Genomic DNA, 17,206 nt, shown 5'->3' on the forward strand with positions numbered 1-17,206 from the left:
TATGATATTAAACAAATAGCCCTGACCTTATGGTTTGATACGATCCAAATAACAGCTTCCCCACAGTGAACAGACATCTCAACAAATGTTTAGATACTAAATTATCATGACAGAAACTCCAATGGTATCGAGGCATCCCAAAGACTCACCTCACATATTTCTGAATGAGTGGCGAGTAAGCCGACCAATACCTGCTCAGGAGCTGGACACACATGGCCAAACTGACCAATGAGGAGGCCTAATTCAGCGGCCTACTTCCTTATTTAGTGGAAGTCAAGGTAGAACTATGAATCAGAACCCTCCCCCGCCCGTCATCCTTCCCGACCACTGCCCCAGCTTGTCTCCCAACTATATAATTTAGCCGTCCATCTTTTTTATTGGGCGCTCTCCGACATTAGCGCTCCCCACTTGTATTAGCATCTGCCGCCACGACCCGTAATGGCCTTTAAAAAAACACTTAACTCCGGCACTAAACGACGAAGGGATGACAGTGGTGGGAAAAACGAATCAGTGAAAAACAGCACTAGTTAGGATCCTCTGACTCACTCACAGTAAAGGATTTGGTTTCCAAGAGGCAGTGGGTGCTGTAGTATAGAGAGGTGTAACTGTGAGGGAGCGAGGTCAAATTAGACTGTGTTTCGTCTTCCATCTTGGCTCAAAAATGAACCCAAATGTCTTCCACAGGCTTATAGTGAAGCATGAACCTCAACCCACGGTCACAGACACGGTGTCACAGTGACTGTGGAATCTTGCCCTAGTGATGTGCGTGTGACAGTTTGACTCGATTACCAGAAACACAAGCGTATAAATTCCAGAAGCGCTTTAACATAAGGCACTGATGAATAGATAGGTGTGTAGCAGGAAGAGAGGACAACCACTGCTGTGAACATATGGATCTTAGAAGGAAGACGGTTTTAGACCAAGATGTGGGTGAGTTACACCTAAGTACACTATTGTTTCCATACTTTGAGTGTGTCCCAAATGGCAACCTATACCCTATATAGTGCACTACTTGTGATCAGAACCCTGGTCAAAAGTAGTGCACTATATGGTAAATAGGGTGCCATTCGGGACGGATCTTTTGTGTGGCGCATAAATTCCTGGTAGCATATGGGATGTATTACTGAGCCTGCCGCTCCTATGGAATAAGGAGAGAAGCGTAACAACAGAGGGGTATCGTGGGGCCAAAGGAATTGTGGGTTATTGAAGATATAGTCAGGACTCTGGCCGAACACCAATCAGATGTGTCCCTGGGTAATCCCTTAACTACATAATGCATGCTGCAGTGTAATTGTAGTTGTAACATGGGAAAATAATTTGGTCGTTTTCATAAGGACTTTTCCCCTCTGATAATATTATTGTGGAGGAAGGATTGGGAAACCACAACGCCTCAGACATTGGTTTGCTGCTACATAAAGTTTGAGTAGTTTCAAATGACATTTTTCACAAGATTCACTACAAATTCCACAGCTAATAACATATTATTTCTGATATTATGAAACCAATCATTATTATATTTTAGCACAAATTCAAATAATATTTAAAATAATCTGATAAGTAACTGCATGATTAATTAAATACATTTAATGCAATATAACCTGTAATTATAATAATCTATTCATTGTATCACAGAATAATGATACTTAATCTCAGTAAACCAAACCGTATGCCTTCTCGTCATCCCTTGTATTTGAGCTTTAGAATGTCAAATTTCTGTAACAACAGAAACCGTATCTGAGCCTAAATCTGCTGGGACACCCAGACATTTGTTTCCAACCAGATAATGTATGCAAAATCCAGGTCTGTAATATGCAGTGCTAATAACCAGCTTCCTCCTCTCCCCCACCACCTCTCTCTCTCTCCTCACAGCGAGATGTTGACGTCTATACCAACAACAGGAGGTTGTCCAGGTACCTCAGCATATCCCATTAGTCAATTATTTCTCTACAGTGGAGTGACACCCCAGAGGATCGTAGGTAGGCGCATCAAACAAACGCTACCTTCAAAAGCCCCGATGTCAGAGTCAATTAGAGGGGAGGACAAGGACATTTGATCTACGGTATCATATTAATATTTGAGGGAAACAACAAAAGACAATGGAAAATGACAATAGTGTCACAAGCGTTTGAAGAGAGAGAGGGGGGGGGGCATTTTGTATCTACATGGTGACGTAGATGTAAAGATACAGATCAATGGCGGTGGTTAACTAACAGGATAAACATAGCATACTGTTGTTTTACACGCACGCACACACACACACACACACACACACACACACACACACACACACACACACACACACACACACACACACACACACACACACACACACACACACACACACACACACACACACACGGCTAATAGAGTACAGAGAGTCCTCTAACATCTAGCTGCTAGTTATACATCAATACAGTAACAGTACAGTGTTTCCCTCCAGCCCCCTGGCCACCAGGCGCTCAGCTCAGAGGTAAATGATTGCATATTTATTGTGGAGGGCGGCACACACACACACAGCGGTGGCAGCAGCGGTAGTATGATTAACGTCTCAAAGGCGTGCCGACCAGTAATCATCGGACTTATTATCCTCGTTAATCATATTTTCCTAAATCAACGACAGGGCCTCCCTCTCTCTTTTCTACATGTTTATATTAAGACTCTTCCTTGTTTTATTCATTTTCATCGGAGGACTCTGTCACCAGGTGCTTTCCCACACTTATTTCCCATGATGCACCAGTGTGCAGCGGACCCTCGTCCCCACATGGATGGAGGGATGCAGAGAGTGAAGGTTAATTACATTTGAGAGCCACTCTCTCTCATCCTCCTGACCCTCTCTCTCCTCCCCCTCTCCCCCTCTCTCCCCTCCTCTCTCCCCCTCCTCCCCCTCTCTCTCCTCCTCCCCCCTCTCCTCTCTCTCTCCCCTCCTCCTCCTCCTCCCCTCTCCTCTCCCCCTCCTCCTCCTCCTCCTCCTCTCTCCCCTCCCCCTCTCTCCCCTCCTCCTCCCCTCTCTCCCCTCCTCCCTCCTCCTCTCTCTCCCTCCTCCTCCCCTCTCTCCTCCCCCCCTCTCTCCCCTCCTCCTCTCTCTCCCCTCCTCCTCCCTCTCTCCCTCCTCCTCCTCTCTCCCCTCCTCCTCCCCTCTCTCCCCTCCTCCTCCTCCTCTCTCCCCTCCTCCTCCTCCTCTCTCTCCCCTCCTCCTCTCTCTCCCCTCCTCCTCCTCCTCTCCCTCCTCCTCCTCCTCCTCTCTCCCCTCCTCCTCCTCTCTCCCCTCCTCCTCTCTCTCCCTCCTCCTCTCTCTCCCTCCTCCCCTCCCCTCTCTCCCCTCTCCCCTCCTCTCTCTCCCTCTCCTCCTCCTCTCTCCCCTCCTCCTCTCTCCCTCCCCTCCTCCTCCCCCCTCTCTCCCCTCCTCCTCCTCTCTCCCCCCTCCTCCTCCCCTCCTCCCTCCCCCTCTCCCCTCCTCCTCCCCCTCTCTCCCCTCTCCTCCTCCTCTCTCCCCTCCTCCTCCTCCTCCTCCCTCCTCCCCCTCTCTCCCCTCCTCCTCCCCCTCTCTCCCCTCCTCCTCCCCCTCTCTCCCCTCCTCCTCTCCCCCCCTCTCTCTCCTCCTCCTCCCCCTCTCTCTCTCCTCCTCCTCCCTCTCTCTCCTCCTCTCCCCCTCTCTCCCCTCCTCCTCCCCCCTCTCTCCCTCCTCCTCCCCCCTCTCCCCTCCTCCTCCCCCCCTCTCCCCTCCTTCTCCCCTGCTCCCTTCAAGCCATGTGGACCCAGTCTCTGGTAGAACTTGGTGAAGCTGCAGTCTCTTGATTTGCCATGCTTAAACAAAGGCCTGATCATTTATAGAGAGAATGTGTTATTTAATTTAGCCACAGATCCCGAGTTCGAAATACAAAATATCTACTGATGAACAGTATGTTAATGACATTACACTATGAAAGGGGACTTTTATGTTAATTTATCTTTGATACATTTGGGTTTTGTGGATAAAGACAAAAGATAATCAGAGAATCACTTTCAGAAGGCTTTCGTTTGGAACAATAAGCGTTGCAAATATTTCACATTCTGTAAGTAAATGTAGGCTAATGACAGGGCTTTGTTGATGTGATCTGTAACTTAGCCTTCCATCTAAACCTCCATGGTGTGTCTATGGAGTCTGTGTAACCAACCCCTGAGAGAAATATTCCTTTTATGAACTTTTTGATCAAGTTTCTCCAGCTACGTCTGAACTGAACTTCAGTGTGTGTTTGCTGAGGTAGTACAGCTAGTAGAGAATAAAGACAGATAATGATGAATGTGTTACCCAACCCTCGATCATCCTCCCACCTCTCCACTCCAAACCTCATCACATAGCAACCCCACATGACAGCAGAGGCAAAGAACCATCAGCGTCAGTTTAATATGACTTCACTTTGCTCATTACGACTCATTTAGACAGTGCACACACACACACACACACACACACACACACACACACACACACACACACACACACACACACACACACACACACACACACACACACACACACACACACACACACACACACACACACAACAGAGGGAAGGACAGGGCCATTGGAGGAGAGACGGGAGCCTAAAGATGATTAACGTTGGCTGGGACAGACGCTTTAGCTAGCTAGCTAGCTCTCTCTCTCTCCATCTCCTCCTACTCTGCACAAACAAAATGGCCTCTCAAGAGGCCTCCCCGTCTTTGGGCGAAGATGAGACTGTCAATTTGGTTTTCCTGCCACGTTACTGGTCATCAGGGAGGGAGAGGTGGAGAAGGGAGGAGGGAACGAAGGAGTTTGGTTTGGGGGTAGAGGAATGGGGAGAGGGGGTGTGAAATAGTGGTGACAGAGTGATGGAGACAGGGAGATGGGGCAGAGAGGCTAAATCTGATAAATGAAGGAATCTGTGTATGGCCTCTAAATGAGGAAAATATAACCCCAAGAATATAACTGCAGCCTGACACACTTCCAGTGAATATGTTTAGAGATCGGGAGGAGATGCATCTGTCACCGGTGCAGGTGACTTCCTCCGCAAAGTCCATTCGAGCAGCCATTACTCACACCATATTACTCACACCATATTACTCACACCATATTACTCACACCATATTACTCACACCATATTACTCACACCATATTACTCACACCATATTCCTCACACCATATTACTCACACCATATTACTCACACCATATTACTCACACCATATTACTCACACCATATTACTCACACCATATTACTCACACCATATTACTCACACCATATTACTCACACCATATTACTCACACCATATTACTCACACCATATTCCTCACACCATATTCCTCACACCATATTACTCACACCATATTCTCACACCATATTACTCACACCATATTACCTCACACCATATTACTCACACCATATTCCTCACACCATATTACTCACACCATATTACTCACACCATATTACTCACCATATTACTCACACCATATTACCACACCATATTACTCACACCATATTACTCACACCATATTACACACATATTACTCACACCATATTACTCACACCATATTACTCACACCATATTACTCACACCATATTACTCACACCATATTACTCACACCATATTACTCACACCATATTACTCACACCATATTACTCACACCATATTACTCACACCATATTACTCACACCATATTACTCACACCATATTACTCACACCATATTACTCACACCATATTACTCACACCATATTACTCACACCATATTACTCACACCATATTACTCACACCATATTCCTCACACCATATTCCTCACACCATATTCCACAGGCTTGAATTGTTCCAAAGATGCACATGAACAATCTATTCATTTATTTTAAACAGTAATCACTAATTGTTTGATTTCTCAACACATCTTGTTTTTCTCAGGGTAAGAATGTGGACTTTGTGAATGACAGTATAAGGACCAGAAGGACATATAAATGTAGAATGTAGATGGGCTGTGTGTTAGTTATTCAGTTGTGGTCTTGATATTGTGATCTAGTATAAATGCTGATATCACAGTAATGACATATGGCTGATGCAGTAGTACTTAGTAATACTGTAGTAATTCAGGGTACTTACTGCATGGCACTTTAGCATGTGTTTTAACCTCATCAGTTAGGGAGCCATGGCAGACTGGAGCTTATGAGCAGTGTGTGGGGTGTGGCTTTAGGGGTGGAGACATGTTGCAAAGGACCCGCCTACCTGAGCATCATCAACAGCATACAGCCCAATCACATCAGCTAATGCCATAGCCTGTTTGCATCCCCACTATAAACACTCAACAAACCAATCAAATTGAATGTAATCGATGTAGCAAAATATCTAGACCCAATTGTTTGTTTATTGGTTGTGGAAACAGTCATTTCTCCATCTACACAGGGATACATTAGGAGAGACAATGAGTCATGATTATTTGGACCATAAGATAACAGCATCTGTGTATCAGACTGTTATCATAGGTTAAAAGAAGAGAGATAAGAATTTCCATGAGTCTCAGAACATGGATGTACTGTATATTTTCTCTCTCTCTCTTTCACACACATACACACACACACACACACACAAGCTTGCGCGCAAAGGCACACATGCGGCAGTGACAACCACGGCCAATCGATTCTCCCGCTCCTCGATGCTGACAATGCTCAAGTGGACGGTGCTCCTGTTTGCTTCCTCTTGTAACACAGAAAGAAAGGGGTCCCTCCATTCCAATGAATGTATACTATTTTTACCCTCTTGCAGGAGAATGTCCGATAGGGAACTAAATAATTAAAGGCCAGGGACCCTTTTTGACTGCATCAACCATGGCACTGCTGGTAAGCTCTACTATACATTGTGAATCCATTTGCCCTCGTCCTGTCCTGCTAAGGACGTCTGTTTTTAGTTTGTCCCACCCTCCACCGTGCCCTTGCCTTGCATGAAACACCCTCATATTTAAAAGCACTGCTTGATATTCCTTAGTCATTGCTTACTTTTGTTTCATTTCACTTTAAAAGTCTTGATTTCATTTGAAAAGTCCCCTAACATGTTGTATTGTGGACAGTGGGATGTGTATACTGTGCCACTTCCATATCTGGCACCAGTTATTACACACTTATGTTTACCTTTCTTTGTCCATTTTATTGTGACATTTGCTGTGGTGGAGCCTGCATCCCTCCCAGTCTGAAATGGCAACTGTGGAATTGGAGGGAAGAGGCATTGAATTTGAGCTGTCAAAACACATTTTACCTCACATCTTTTGGCATGGATTTGCAATGCAGACTGCAACACTTCACAAACAATACCCTTTAGCTCTAGCTAGCTTTAGCACGACACCAGATCCAGGCTTACACTTCCTTGTTGTGAATTCGATGGCGGTGGCTATGCGTTATGAGATACTACTGCTCTCTGTGTGAAAAAGCGGACATTTTTATTTCTTATTAAAGCGAAGGGGATACATGGGGATCATATGTTTAAAAGGGGGGGCCTGATTAAGCCACTTCCAATAGGGAGCCAGTGTGATAATGCTGTCGGAGATCTAAAACGCTATCCACTTTCCCTCCATTATCGCATTACCACAGCTCCAATCAATTGATAAACTCTCATTCAATATGGTGGAGTATTTAATTGAGTCAGAGTCTATTGGATTTGCAGCGGAGCTGTGCTAGACGTGCTGACTGTGGTAAACACTGTGGCGGGATGCTCTCGCCACACCGCGTTAGACCAGTTAGGGGAACGTTAAGAGAAGGACTGGGTAGACTCTCTCTCACCTAAAAGGGAGGGCATTGGAAGCCATTTCAACTTAGCTTCCTCTTGATAGGTTAAGTAAGTAAGGTGAAGAGTGAGGAGAGGTTCTAGAACAAGGTGAATCGTTTAGTAGTTATTTTGTCTGGCGTGAGGTCAGGGGTTAGTGAAGAGGACAGGAAGAGAGGAGCGTTATTGAAAATGTAGTGACTGATACAATATCATTCAAATACTTAGAACTCCAAGCATAGGTGCATGTGTTGGGCGAGACAGAACACATGTTTTGGAATGCAAAATGTATCATCTTTCTAAAAGGATCTGAGAATGTTACCATTCCAGTCATTGTTTAAAGCGCTGAAACACCATTTTGCTTGATTTGACAACTTGTTTAGCCATTTTCTTATGAAAACGATCTCTCTACCTCCCCTTCATTATGTCTTTCCACCAGGCACAGCTCCAACATCAACCTGCATCGCAAACTTCTTACCAAAGAGCTGGACGACATTGTCCTGGACCCCCAACTCACGCCGCTGCCCAGGACCTGCGCGCCGAGTTCCTGGCTAAGATCTACGCCGGGCACCACTTGGGCCTGGACGCCATGGCAGGGGCGGGCATTGGCGGCGCCAGCCTGGGGGAGGAGGGCTGAACCGTGACGCCAGCTCCCGGCAGGCACCGATTACCCCCACCCCCACCACCACCCCCTAAACCATCACCACCACCACCACCCCTCCACCACCCCCTCACCAACGGCTTCTACCACCGCAGTGGCCCCCAGACGACTACATGGTGCTGGACCTGAGCACCGCGTCCAGCGTTCAGTCCAGCGGGTCAGTCCATTCATCACGCCAGTCGGACGAGGGCAGCGACGAGGGCATCCTATTGGATGACCTGGAGGAGGGAGGGGTCAGCGACGGGAGGACTGCTCCCAGCATGCCCCGGGGCAGGCAGAGGCCGGGAGGCGGCGGGACCAGGTCGGGCGAGGGAGGAGTCGGAGGAAGATCGGAAGAAGGTCTGACCGGCGCCGACCCCTCCTCCTCGCCGACCGTCCTGTCTTCCACCGGTGGCAGTGGTGGGATCCTGTGCAGCATCTGCCACAAAGTGTACAGCAACAAAGGGACCCTACGCGTGCACTACAAGACTGTGCACCTGCGCGAGATGCACAAGTGCAAAGTGGCCGGCTGCAACATGATGTTCTCCTCGGTGCGCAGCCGCAACCGCCACTCTCAGAACCCCAACCTCCACAAAACAACGTGCCCTTCACCACCATGGTAGACTAGCCCAACCCCTGGCCCTCGTCTGGCCAACTCTACCCCCTTCCTCGACTCCTTCTCACCCCAAACCATGAGCTCTTACCCCCAGGAACTACACCTTACCACCCCTAGACGTCATGCACCACAGTTCTCTTTCCCTTCGATGAGATCCAGTGACTATATACAGTAAGCGTTGTGACTTTTGACCTTTCCTTCTTTGGAAGAACGAGGATGAGACACTTGAAGTGTCTTTATTCCAAAAACTGGCCCTGCCGGTTTCCCATAAACCCCATTTCCTATTTCCCATATGTCTTTGTTTTTGTCCATCTCCAAAGAATCTATTCAAACTCTTATTTGTGACTGTTGCCTGCAGAAATGATAAAAATATAAATCTTCTTGTTGTATTTGTGTAATGATAGCTTTTAAAGGAAACCCCATACAAGAGCATGACTGCTTCATTTGTAAATAATATGTCCCAAGAGGCTATTGGTGTAAAACAATTGTATTTGATGGTTGTTAGCTATTTTTTTGTTTCTCTTTTTGGTTTTTATGTTACAGTACAATACTTCCAGCTAAGGTAGGCAAGAAAGAGGTAGCATCTTTATTCTAGCTTGACTCATTTATGTTAGTTTAAAAAACATTTTTAAACTGAGAAGGAGAAGAACTAATGATCATGTGACTTGTTGTATCTACTTGTTAGATATGCGGAGGTCGCCGGCATGCTTTGTTTTTTGGGCTCCAACACCAATATCATTCTCTGTTCTTTTGTTTTTGTTATCATTTATAGCTTTACTATACCAAGTCAGTTTTTCGCACTTTGCAACTATACAGAGGGATGTGTAATATTATTACAAGGACTTTGCAATGGTTTTGGTTTTTCCGCGATGTTCGGGGTCTGAGACGGCCACAGTGCCAAGGGGAAATGACATACTTGTGGAAGGTTTATTTTTTTTTGCACGTGTTCAGTTTCAAAAATGCTATTTCACAACAAAATACCCATATTTCTCCTGAACGAATCCAAACATCCGGCCCATTTACTCAAATAATCGTATTCAGAAAAAGCTTAAGTATTTCTACTCTACCAGATACAGTAACTGACTACAATACAGCTGCTGTTTTTCAAGGCAGAAGATTTAAGTATTGAGGAATTTAGTTTGTGTTATTTTCATTTCAAGGAGTGTAAACCCAGTGTGTGACTGTAATATCACAGTACTTAGCTACAGAGGTTGAAGTAGGCTAATCTTTCTACTGCATGTGGTATTTGTGACCTAAAACAAGCGTTGGTTGAGTGTCCTATTATTTTATACACGTTTCCATGCAAAAATGGCCATCCTATCAGAAGTATTGTGAATGTCACATTGATTATAAAACAAAGAAATAGTCCTTAAACTGTGACCAAAACAAAAAGAAGCATTAGTTTTTAAAACATCTATATTTTTCCGCCATACAGTTGTACTTTAACTTACACCCCATAAGTTGATATGATGCACTTGAGTCTTAAGCCTTTGCTATATTTTTTCAGTATTGATTTCCATTGCTGATTGTCAGCTTCAAAGGTGAACTCTGTGAAACTCTGTCACCATTGCCTGGCTGTTTTCAGAGTTATTTGCAGCCATTTTCCTTGTTTCCATACACATCTTAAGGTACAAATGTTTCAGATAACGAGGCAATGTAGCCAGGGGAAGGGGTATTTATTGGCGGGTGATGTCATCTTGATGCAGATGTCTTGTCCAATATCAATTCCTTTTTCAAGAAAAGAAAAAAAAGAAAGACAGATCGGTCTTCATTTTGAGTCTGTGCCCTTGAGTTGATGGTTATTATTGTGTTTTGTCGTGTTACTATGGATGTGAAAAAATTGAGAGCTCCTCTTTCTTGATTGGTGCTTATCTAAAGGGGATAAAATGCACAGTGTTACGTGGTATACAGTATTCAAAACCCCGTTATAACCATGAAAGTGTTGGACAGTTTGTTTTTTTATGACTATTTTGCAATGGGCATGATGGACCCTTTGATGGACACGTTGGTGTCAACTCTTAAGACTTAGCTTCTCCTCTCTCTACCAACCTCCACCCCTCTCTCTCTCTACCAACCTCCACGACACTGGCAGCAGGCTTCACCCCTCTCCTGTCTCTACCAACCTCCACGACACTGGCAGCAGGCTTCACCCCTCTCCCTCTCTACCAACCTCCACGACACTGGCAGCAGGCTTCACCCCTCTCCTCTCTCTACCAACCTCCACGACACTGGCAGCAGGCTTCACCCCTCTCCTCTCTCTACCAACCTCCACGACACTGGCAGCAGGCTTCACCCCTCTCCTCTCTCTACCAACCTCCACGACACTGGCAGCAGGCTTCACCCCTCTCCTCTCTCTACCAACCTCCACGACACTGGCAGCAGGCTTCACCCCTCTCCTCTCTCTACCAACCTCCACGACACTGGCAGCAGGCTTCACCCCTCTCCTCTCTCTACCAACCTCCACGACACTGGCAGCAGGCTTCAACCTCCACGACACCCTCTCCACTCTGAAGAGAGAGAGAAAGAGCTGAGTGAAAGGGGTTGCGGAGGTGGAGGGCTGACTTGAGAGGAAGGAGGGATGACAGTGAGTATCATTAAAAATGTGCTGTTCCACCGTTACCTGGAGGCCTTCTGACGCTGATCTGTCTAATAACTCACTTGTCACTTCATTACACCACCAGACGTGAATGTTGCTGACAGGACTGTGACGCCGACAGAGATCCAAACCGGTCTCTCTCTCTTTCACCGCTCTCTCTCCCTGAGAGAAACCACCCCCGCCCCTCTTCCCCCTCAACCCACTACTCACCCCCCCTCCCCCTTCCCGGGTCCTTTAGGGACACCGACTAATAGTGTACTCTTAAGTTCACAAAATGGCCATCGCCGTAGAAAAGGATGTGTAATTGCCTGTTTATCCCAGGTGAAGGAAAAACTTTGTACAGGAACCTTCGGCAACACCCTGGAGTGGCACTGAGGCGCAGCCTGCCTCATTTGCTCAGTGCACCGTACTGCACCTTACCGCCACGGGCCCAGCCGGAGAAGTACAGAAGTGTCACTCCAGGAACCCTGCTGACAGCTGTCTCTCTTCACACACACACACACACACACACACACACACACACACACACACACACACACACACACACACACACACACACACACACACACACACACACACACACACACACACACACACACACACACACACACACACACACACACACACTCTCTCTCTCTCTCTCTCTTCCTGCTAACAGGCCAGTGGGATGACAGCAACAAGAGGACTCTGGTGATGGGCGGGAAACAAGGACACCCCGAGGCAGAGAGGGGAAAAGAGAGAGAGAGAGCTCATCCACGGTCCAGCACTATGTAATAAAGCAGTCTGTCCAACGTTAGCATACAGCCTTGTCACTGCAGGGCACGCTAGCGTTTCATTATGGAGAACAGTGGAATGTAGCATTGAGTTGGACCGCAATGGACTGTCATGGAATGCACTGAAAGAGAAGGTGGAAAGGGGAAACCTAGTCAGTTGTCCAACTGAACGTATTCAAGTTGTGCGGAAGTATTCAAGGTGCGGAAGCCCCTCTTGAAAGTGTTTGATGGCTTATGATGAATACCGTGGATATTAAAGAACTGGGAGAATGCTTGGGAAGGCCAATTCAGTCTGGTTTGGAATCAACACGCAGTCTATTGAGGAACGTGAGACTGTAACAAGCTAAGAGTAGTCTTAACTATCGCTGCTGTAGCCAGTGACCTTCGCCTGCGCGGTTAAACCTCACAACCTGATCTGATGAGAAAGACAGCAAAACCCAAAAGCTTAAACATTCCTCTTGTCCTATTCAATGTTGTAGACCTCTCAAGCAGCCAGGGAGCTCAATCAGTGACCTGTGTGTGTTAGTTAGTGTGTGTATGTTAGTGTGCATGTGTTAGTGTATGTATGTTAGTTTGTGTGTATGTTAGTTTGTGTGTATGTTAGTTTGTGTGTATGTTAGTGTGTGTGTTAGTGTGTGTGTTAGTGTGTGTGTTAGTGTGTGTGTTAGTGTGTGTGTTAGTGTGTAGTGTTAGTGTGTGTGTTAGTGTGTGTGTTAGTGTGTGTGTTAGTGTGCCAGAGAGAGATTAAATTCCCTTACACTGACTCCTCATCTCTAGCCCCTCTGTCTCTTACTCGATGGCCATGCCAGCACGCCACGGCTCCTAGAGAGAGCTTGCAAATGAGCTGAGAAAACTGCCCTGACACGGAACAGACTGTCCAGAACAGAATAGCCAGACTAGAGGATAGGGAGAGAGAAAGGAGAGCAGAGGGACCGGTCTGAGAACGAAAGTGGTCTGGCAGGGACCTGCGGCAGTCACTTAACAAGGCAGGAGAGATGGAGAGAAGCAGAGAGAGCGAGAAAGCCGTGCCAGCCTTCTTGACTGTCTGGCTGGAAAGTGATGGAGCCCCTGACCTTTCCACTCTTCTCCTTCACGGGGAGACATTACAGCACATTTTCTCCTCTCTCCTTTAAGAGGGCCTGACCCCTCAATCTCCCTCCCTCCCTCTTTCTTACCATCTTTAGCCCACTAGGATCCAGGACAGAGGCCAGTTGTCAGGCCGATGGGACCATTACTGTCCTGGCTCGGTCCCCAGGAGGAGAAGGCCTCTTAAAACCCTCACTGGCCAGCTTGAGTGGAGTGAGCCTTTAATATTTCATTAGTGGACTCTTGACTGCCAAATGCCAGTTTCCCACAACACACCATCACTGAGAGAAAGAGAGAGAGCGATGGAGAGAGGGAAGGAGAGAGATGACAATGGAGCAGGTGGGGTTGTCTAGTGATCCGTTATGAATCGTATACCTCTGTCCACTTTGTTTAAGTCTGTGGAGAGCAGGGTAGGACGTTGACCCAGTGTAAGAGAGGGGGATGTTTGCGAGCTGTCTGGTTAACGTCATCCATCTTGAAAAAATACATGTGGCAAGGCTCAAAAGACACATGGGAAGATTGGTGGTTTTACAGATGATACGCTGTGGTCCAACATTACCCTCCGAACTTGGTAACAGCAATTCTACAGTAAATGATCCTGGAACAAATAAAAAACATGCAGAAAATGTGCTTTTTACCCATTTGACAAAATAACATCTTTACAATCCTTAACATTATAGCAAGTCACCCCAAACTATTTACCAACATGCCAATCTTACTTTTTATATATAAATAATCTCAAAAAGACTGTGTACATTTTCTTTTCCACAGTGATGTTTTTGTGTAGCTGTCTGGTTCTCTTTGTGCTAAACGGCTGTGTTTCCGCCCTGCAACCAGAGGCCTGCATCTCAATCAACTCTTATTTTCACTGCCTGGCAGAGCAGCATTGCTACAGAGTCACACCGCAAACTGCAGCATCTACAACAGGGGAAGCTTGCATCACTCTTGGTTTCATAATGGTGACATTGGCAGCTTCATGAATACTGTATGTCTCCTAAACAGGTTTTTCCCATTAGCAGACTGGAGGAGAAAACAAGGTCCTCTTTCTTAATTGATTTTGTTTTGTTGCTTTCCTTGTATTTTTCTGTATCATAACGGTCTATGGTTTTTGCATAAAATGCATATGGGTTTTGGGATGTAAATGGAATTTTATTCATATTTTGTCCAAATACCTCTTGTAATTTGTATCAGAATTCTTGTACAATTTTTATATTAAAGATTTATCAGTCACTGGCAATCCGACGCCACGTTGCTTGTCTTTGAAAGGGATTATTATTTTGTGTGTGTGTGTGTCTGTGTGGTGTGTGTGTGTGTGTGTTCTTTTCTCGGGGTAAAGGGAGGACATCTTATGAGTGGCTGGAATTGAACACCGACAGGCACAGGGACAGTCTGTCAATCAAGCCGGTCAGACAAGACACAATTTCAGCAGTTTTGCTGGCCTGTTTTAATTAAGCTGTGATAAAAATCATTGGGGGAAAGGCTATCTTGACCAATTAGTGGACGATTAGATTAATGAAGTCATTTAAAGATGTACCAGTGTGAGCACACGGGGCCAGTTTCCCAGACACTTATTAGGCCTAGTCCTGGACTGAAAACAGCCCTACGATTTGCTGGCGTTATCATATTAGTGGAATGGAGATGCATGTGCTTTAAAAGGGCAATGTGCTTGTCAACAATAATATTATACAGTTGGGTCTGAAATTGACACCCTTGATAAAGATGAGCAATGACGACTGTATAAAATAAATGATTCAAACACTAAGCTATATTGTATGGCCCAAAACATTTGGAAATGATATTATTTTATAACAATACTATTGTTCAGATAAAGAGATGTTTAACAAACAAAAACATATCAAAAAGGTCAACATTATCAACACTAAAGATTCATACAAATCAAGTAGTCAAAAGTTTTGTTTTTGGTCCCATGTTCATAGCAACCAATGACTCCATCAAGCTTGTGACTCTACTAACTTGTTGGATTCATTTTCCATTTGTTTTGGTTGCTTCAGATTATTTTGTGCCCAATAGAAACAGATGTTAAATCATGTAGTGTGTCATTTTAGAGTCACTTTTATGACAAACAAGAATGTTTTCTAAACACTTCTACATTCATGTGAATGCTACCATGATTACTGATTATCCTGAATCAATCGTGAATAATGATGAGTGAGAAAGTTACAAAGGGTCAAATATAATGCGATTGGTTGAATGAAAGTTCAGTGGGCAGAGCTCAGAGTGACACGTTAGTGGGTTGAGTTTACGGGTGAGAGTGGATGGGGGCGTTACACATGGGTTGAGTTTACGGGTGAGAGTAAATGGGGGCGTGGATGGGGGCGTTACACATGAATTTACGGGTGAGAGTAAATGGGGGCGTGGATGGGGGCGTTAAATGGGTTGAGTTTACGGGTGAGAGTAAATGGGGCATGCGTTACACATGGGTTGAGTTTACGGGTGAGAGTAAATGGGGTCGTGGATGGGGCGTTACACATGGGTTGAGTTTACGGGTGAGAGTAAATGGGGGCGTGGATGGGGGCGTTACACATGGGTTGAGTTTACGGGTGAGAGTAAATGGGGGCGTGGATGGGGCGTTACACATGGGTTGAGTTTACGGGTGAGAGTAAATGGGGGCGTGGATGGGGGCGTTACACATGGGTTGAGTTTACGGGTGAGAGTAAATGGGGGCGTGGATGTGGGCGTTACACATGGGTTGAGTTTACGGGTGAGAGTATATGGGGTCGTGGATGGGGCGTTACACATGGGTTGAGTTTACGGGTGGTATATGGATGGGGGCGTTACACATGGGTTGAGTTTACGGGTGAGAGTATATGGGGTCGTGGATGGGGGCGTTACACATGGGTTGAGTTTACGGGTGAGAGTAAATGGGGGCGTGGATGGGGGCGTTACACATGGGTTGAGTTTACGGGTGAGAGTAAATGGGGCGTGGATGGGGGCGTTACACATGGGTTGAGTTTACGGGTGAGAGTAAATGGGGCGTGGATGGGGGCGTTACACATGGGTTGAGTTTACGGGTGAGAGTAAAGGGGGGCGTGGGGTGGGGCGTTACACATGGGTTGAGTTTACGGGTGAGAGATGGGGTCGTGGATATGGGTTGAGTTTACGGGTGAGAGTAAATGGGGCGTGGATACACATGGGTTGAGTTTACGGGTGAGAGTAAATGGGGGCGTGGATGGGGGCGTTACACATGGGTTGAGTTTACGGGTGAGAGTAAATGGGGGCGTGGATGGGGGCATGGGTTGACGGGTGAGAGTAAATGGGGCGTGGATGGGGGCGTTACACATGGGTTGAGTTTACGGGTGAGAGTAAATGGGGGCGTGGATGGGGGCGTTACACATGGGTTGAGTTTACGGGTGAGAGTAAATGGGGCGTGGATGGGGCGTTACACATGGGTTGAGTTTACGGGTGAGAGTAAATGGGGCGTGGATGGGGGCGTTACACATGGGTTGAGTTTACGGGTGAGAGTAAATGGGGCGTGGATGGGGGCGTTACACATGGGTTGAGTTTACGGGTGAGAGTAAATGGGGGCGTGGATGGGGCGTTACACATGGGTTGAGTTTACGGGTGAGAGTAAATGGGGGCGTGGATGGGGCGTTACACATGGGTTGAGTTTACGGGTGGGGAGTAAATGGGGGCGTGGGTGAGAGTAAATGGGGGTGGATGGGGGCGTTACACATGGGTTGAGTTTACGGGTGAGAGTAAATGGATGGTTACACATCGTGGATGG

The 17,206-nt window shown here is 46.4% G+C and overlaps 1 pseudogene; it reads left to right on the plus strand.

Annotated features, from left to right (window-relative positions):
* Nucleotides 1-9,018, plus strand: part of LOC127922105 (zinc finger protein basonuclin-2-like) — a 171,979-nt pseudogene extending 162,961 nt beyond the window's left edge.
* Nucleotides 9,019-17,206: the final 8,188 nt, after the last annotated feature.

The sequence above is a fragment of the Oncorhynchus keta genome, unplaced genomic scaffold (genome assembly GCF_023373465.1).
Source record: "Oncorhynchus keta strain PuntledgeMale-10-30-2019 unplaced genomic scaffold, Oket_V2 Un_contig_24616_pilon_pilon, whole genome shotgun sequence".
Taxonomy (NCBI): Eukaryota; Metazoa; Chordata; class Actinopteri; order Salmoniformes; family Salmonidae; genus Oncorhynchus; species Oncorhynchus keta.